The sequence below is a fragment of the Monodelphis domestica genome, chromosome 8, assembly GCF_027887165.1.
Source record: "Monodelphis domestica isolate mMonDom1 chromosome 8, mMonDom1.pri, whole genome shotgun sequence".
Taxonomy (NCBI): domain Eukaryota; kingdom Metazoa; phylum Chordata; class Mammalia; order Didelphimorphia; family Didelphidae; genus Monodelphis; species Monodelphis domestica.
In genome coordinates this window covers 7340716-7346803 of record NC_077234.1, presented here as the reverse complement: position 1 = coordinate 7346803, position 6088 = coordinate 7340716, and positions in this window count along the sequence as shown.

The following is a 6088-nucleotide window of genomic DNA, read 5'->3' as shown; positions in this document are numbered from 1 at the left end:
AGATATAAAGAAGTATGTTGGGCAGATGGAAGGTGACCTCAGAGAAAAGGCATTATTGAGGGAAGGAGGGGCAGGACAAACTTCCTACAAAGAAGGGATAAGAAGGTGAGTCTTGAAGGAAGTCAAGAAACCCAGTAGTATGTAATTTTAATGTAATGAACAAAGAAATAAGTAAATTTAAAATGGAAAAAAGAATTCTAGCAAGTGGATGGAAAGGTTGCAAGTGGAGGGAATGAGGAAGACAGCCAGGAGAAAAGACCAGAGTCTTCAGATAGACTGAAAAATGCTAGGAGTTACATGGTAACCAGTGTCACTAATCATAATATTTGTAGAATGAAATTACATATAAGAAAAACAGGGAATTGAGGAAGGGACCAAGTGGTGAAGGGCTTTAAAAGCCAACACAACATTTTCTATTTGCTCCTGTAGATGAAGGGGAGCCATTGGAATTCACTACATGAGACATGGTGGAACATGGTCCGACTTATGCTTTAGAAAACCACTTTGATAGTTATGTGAAGGTTGGACTGGGGAGGGAAGATAATTGAGGCAAGGAGCCCAACCAGAAGGCGATCTTGATTTTTAGGCAGGAGGATATTAGAGTCTCCATCCGGATGGTGGCAATGTCAAAGGAAGGAAGACAGCATCAATGAGATATATTTGGTAGGTAGAAAAAAAGTCCTACTCCTAGTCAAACCTTTACCCTTCAGTATATTTGGTTTCATTATCTATGTATACTAAGTGCTACGTATACCATAGGTGCTCCATAAATACTCACAAAAGACATTCTATCCCTTAATTCTAAGAACTTTTCACTGTCTGCCTCCCAGGCCTAAAATGCTTTCTCTCCTGACCTCTGTAGCTTCTTCCAAGAACCAGCTATAATTTCATTTCTAATGAGGATTTTCCTGGTCTCATCGAATGCTGGTAACTTTCTGCTGTTAATTATCTTGTATTTTTCTTCACCATTTCTTGTTTGGACCAATTGGTTTGCATGTTATTTTCTTCATTAGATTCTCATATCCTTGAGAGCAAGGGTTGCCTTTTACCTCCCATGGTATCTCCAGCCCTTAAACCAGTTCATTATACATAGGAGACACTTAATAGATGTTTACTGATTGGCTGGCATTGAGTGAATGGACAATTAATTAAGCTTCTCCCCATCTCTCCATCATTTCACTGCCTACGCCATTGCTAAGGCTTAGGATCTTCCACAATAACACACAAAGCCGACATCCTTCTTAACAAATCATCACAGTCATGAGATTGCTGCCAAAAGACAAGCATTAGTAATGTTTTTGCATGTGTCAAGGTGAAGTACTATCTGGTGGAAAGAACGCAGATCTGGGAGTTTAAAAATCTGGGTTCAAATCCTAGCTTGTTTACCTACTAGTTGTGTGAAATTATTCCAGTCATTTACCCCCAGATTTCAATTGCCTTTTCTATAAAATGAGGAAGCTCAACTAAAAGAAGTCAAAGACTCTATTGTCTTTTCCTATTTTTGCAAAGAATGTTTTAAATGATTTTATTTAATGGAGATACCTAAATGGAAAGGATCTTTGAACTAATTTTCTTTTTTTCTACTTAGTCATTGGGAGATGGGTAATGGGAATAAAGAGACTAGTGATTTCATGAAGGCAGGGAAACCCGAGTATGGAAGTTATCTCCACTGATGCAGATGATTGATTTATTTGCATCTGTTCCTCATAGCTTTACATAGCTAGATGGGGCTACTTGAATGCCTCACTGAGGGTGGCACAGCCACTATGTATCAAAAGCATCATTTAACCTCAGACTTTTTTACATATAACTCAATCCTCTGACCACCATGTTATGATGCCTGTCCCTAAACCAATTACTCTGTTAAAATAAAAAGGCTACAACTGTCAAACATGGCAGACACTTTTCTTCCCTCTGGTTCTTTGGCAATTGGAGATTGGAGATGTGGCCTGCTGGGGGAAAGATCCATAGAATTTTCTTGTTCTGATCCAACTTCCTTGAAAATCCAGGAGTTCCTAACTGGAAGCCCATGAAGTTGTGTTTTTTCATATTTTGATCAGTATTCGATGTAATAGAAATCCTAGGAATTTTATTCATGAATTTAGAAACATGACTCTGTGAAGGAGTCCATAGACTTCCTCAGACTCCTGCCAAAGGGGGCTGTGCATAAAAAATGTTGAGGACCCCTGGGATATGCATAAACCACTGAGACACATTTTATTGATGGGATGGAAAAATGTTTATTGAATGCTTACTATATTCTCAGAACTATTTGAAGTTCTAGAGATATAAAATATGAAGGAAGACCCTGTCCTCAAGGAGCTTACATTCTAATGGGAGTAACTGTTGAAAGAGCAAAGCTAGTATATGTTTTGGTAGTTGCTGGTGCCTTCTTAGTCATCCTTTTTGAAGGATGTCAACATCATCTAGGATCTTTCCCATCATTTTGGAAATGGACACTCTCTCTGAGACATCTTGAGAATGAAACCAGGAGCTTTGTTCTAACTCCATTTCCTCTTAGGTTGATTTTGCCTCTAAGCAGTTGCTCAGGGGTAGCTGATTTTCCCATGTTTATCTTCTGATATTCAGTTCTCTCCTTGCATAGCATGTAGTGTCGAAAGCTGTTTCAGTCCAAGTATGTAGGCTTCTGTCATAAGTGATGAGGAGATCATGGTTGAAATGCTGACTAACCTGTTCCATCTTGAGAGCATTTGTTGATGATGGGAAGAGAGCAACAAGCAGCAATGAAAGAGAACAGATTTTCCATGGGGGAGGAATTGCAAAAAATGATTTGTGTATTATTAATTAGAATTCCACTTGCCTTGGACTTCTCCATTAGTGTCAATGCAATGTCCCTGAACAACCTGCAGGGATCTAGGAGAAAAAACACTATCTACAAGCAGAGGACAAACTGTGGGAGTAAAAACACTGATGAAAAGCAACTGCTTGACTACAGAGGTGGAGGGGATATGACTGAGGAGAGACTCTAAATGAACACTCTAGAGCAAATACCAACAACATGGAAATGGGTTTGAATCAAGGACACATGTGATACCCAGTAGAATTGCGCGTCGGCTAGGGGAGGGGTGGGGGGTGGGGAGGAAAAGAAAACAATCTCTGTTTTCAAGGAATAATGTTTGAAAATGACCAAATAAAATAAAGTTTAAAAGGAAAAAAAAAAGAATTCCACTTGCCTATAAATTCTGGAGATCATCAGACTTTCAAATTGCATAAACACATACATATCCATGTATACACATTCACACACATGCACACACAGTCTGGAGGAACTCTTTTTTTGTATGATTCTAGGAATACTGGAAGTCTTCTCTTTGCTGATAGAATGATGAATTGTGATAAAAATGTTGATATCCTGAAAAGCAAAATTATTCTGGGATTACACAAAGCTCCAAGTGGAAATAGTGTATGACAGCCCAGGCTTACATCATGCCACACATCTTGACATTTACCCATGAAATCAAACTAAACCTCCTTCAGTGGCCCGGCAACTCATGATTCAAAATCTCATTGAAGACCTTCAAGCCAGAATGAGCTGAATGTTGGCGAAATGGACCATTCAACAAAAGTGTGTGTGATATCCAAGGTGATAGAAGTGAGACTTAATGGTGAAGAATTAAAGGGTGTGTGGCCGTCTTCTTCTGAACTCCATACCAAATCATGCAATCCATGTGATAGAAGAAGAATTCAGAAATATTGAAAAGTAAACATTTTTGTTAGATACTAAAAAACATGCTTGTTTCATGTCATGTATTTAATTCTGCTATTTTGGCCCAGCTAATTTGCATCTCCCTTTAGATGTTTCACAATAATGTACTGAATGAATGAAAGCCCCAGAATTTGGCCTGAGTGATATAATCATTATATTCCCTCTGGAAGCTGGAAAGCCTCCCTGAGAACCCAAGGAAAGAAGTTCTCAACAGCAAGTCAAAGAGGCTTTGAAGTTCAGGAATTAAATAAGCAATTCAAGGGGAATGAAGGCACTCAAAAAGACATTGGAACTATTGTGCCAGGCACTCACAGGAATGTGAGGGCTTCTACATGGATACTTTGTGGGGCTAATCGGAAAGAACTTTGTCCCAGGACAGACCTGGGTCTTTCTACCTGGGTTCATATTTTTTGAGTAAGTTTAAAGAAGGTTTATCTGAGAAACTACCTTTCTTTATCTTTAAGAAGACTTGTGTGTGTGTGCCTATATTTACAACATAGAAAAGGGCAGCTTTTGATTTGATCTTCAATAAACTCCCCATCATTTGACTTCTTAACCTCAGTGTCTTCCCTGACTTTCCACTTGGCACTAAATAGAATTTAGGGTTTAGAGTCAGGAAGATCTAAGGTAAGAGCCAGGTAACAATCAGCAAATCAGTTCCTCCTCTCAGCCTCAGTTGTTCTATTTGCAAAATGAGGATGATAATAATAGCAAAGGTAATTGGGAAAATCAGATGAGTTTATATAGAGAGAATTATTTGTCAGTCTTCAAGTGCTGTGTAAATGATAATGATCAATCTTAAACATACTACTGTGTCATAAGAAATGGGTTAATTTTGGAAAAAATAAGGAAAGATGTATATGAGATTATGAAGAATGAAACAAGCAGAACCAAGAAAACACTACATACAACAAAAGAAATATTATTTGACAAATGACTTGTGTATGTCCTCCTACAGACACAAAAACTGATAGAAATAAATAAATGAATGAATAAATCAAAGGGCTGGAATTCAAATCCAAGCTCTCTCATTTGGTGTCTTGGTGATCTTCAAGCTCAGGCCCCTCAGTTTCCTTCTGTGTAACTTGAGGGAAACTGGAAATCCCCTTGTCCCTTGAAATCTCTGTTCCTGTGGCTGACAGAAGAAAACCTCCTCCTTGATTGTACCTGAGACAAGCCACATTCCCAACCCAAGTACCTTACACTGCAGGCATGGCTGCCCCTCAGGCAAGCACCAACCTGTCCAACCTGACTTTCCTGTAGGAGGCCCTTACACAAGAACTCAGCAGGGCCCACAGAAGTCCCAGGGAGCCAGGCAGCATCAGTAGCCTAATTTACTGTGAAGGGGCTGGCGACCTCCAGCAGCCTCCACCTTCTGGTGGACAGTCTGTCCTGGGCAGTTTCATCCAGTTCACTTAATGGCCTCTTGGTCCATCTTGGGATCACTTTCTTCTCATTGGAGGGAGGAAGCTTCATCATGCTCTGGGGATCAAGGCCACAAGCATCCAGAAACCACAATCTCCAGAATTCGGGCAGCTCTAAAAAAGGAAGGGGAGGTCTCAGGAGGTTGTTCTAGGGGTTCAGCTATGGCTTGGAAAGGGAACTCAGAAACCCAAGTCTTCTCTCTGTAGGCCCCTCTCAGAATGACCAGCAACCCTTCCCCTTGGCTGAATCAGTCCCCACAGAGGACTTTGAAAAGAGAAAACATAATCTTGAAGAAGAATGGGGGGAAATAGTTTGAGGTGAGGGGGGGGATAAAAGAACCGAGAAGGGAAGAGTCAGTGTTTAGTTCGAAATCCTGGGACAAGGTTCTGTGGGTGTTGGTTCCCAGGGGCTCAGCTTAGGTGGTAGCTTCTTGTTTGTTTATGTTGACTAGGCAGGGTGAGAAAACCCCAGGTGAGAGCCAAGGAGTACACAACCCTAAGGGGATTTTCCATTCCTTGTCTGAGATCACTGGGGAAATCACTGGTTGCCTCAGAGCCTCCACTGCTCCCAGAGAAGGGGGATCGATAGATTCAGCATCGTCCCCTCAGTGGTATCCTGGCATGGAAGAGATTCCAAGAAGGAAATATAAGTGCTGACCTTCAAGACTAGGGATTGGCCAAAGAGTATCCTGGACTTCACATGCTTAAGGAATGGGGAATGGGGCAAAGAGGGAGAAAAGCGAAGGAAGAAGAGAAGCAGAAAGGGAAGCAGTCCAGGAATATACAGAACCAATGAGACATACAGAAAAAGGAATGAGGGAGACAGTCAATAATGGAAAATAGAGAAAATGAGTGAATGAGGCAGATGAAGGGATAGAAGGGAGGGAAAGAATGAAAAAGATGCTCAGTCAGAGGTGAATCCTCCTGTGACTGAAGG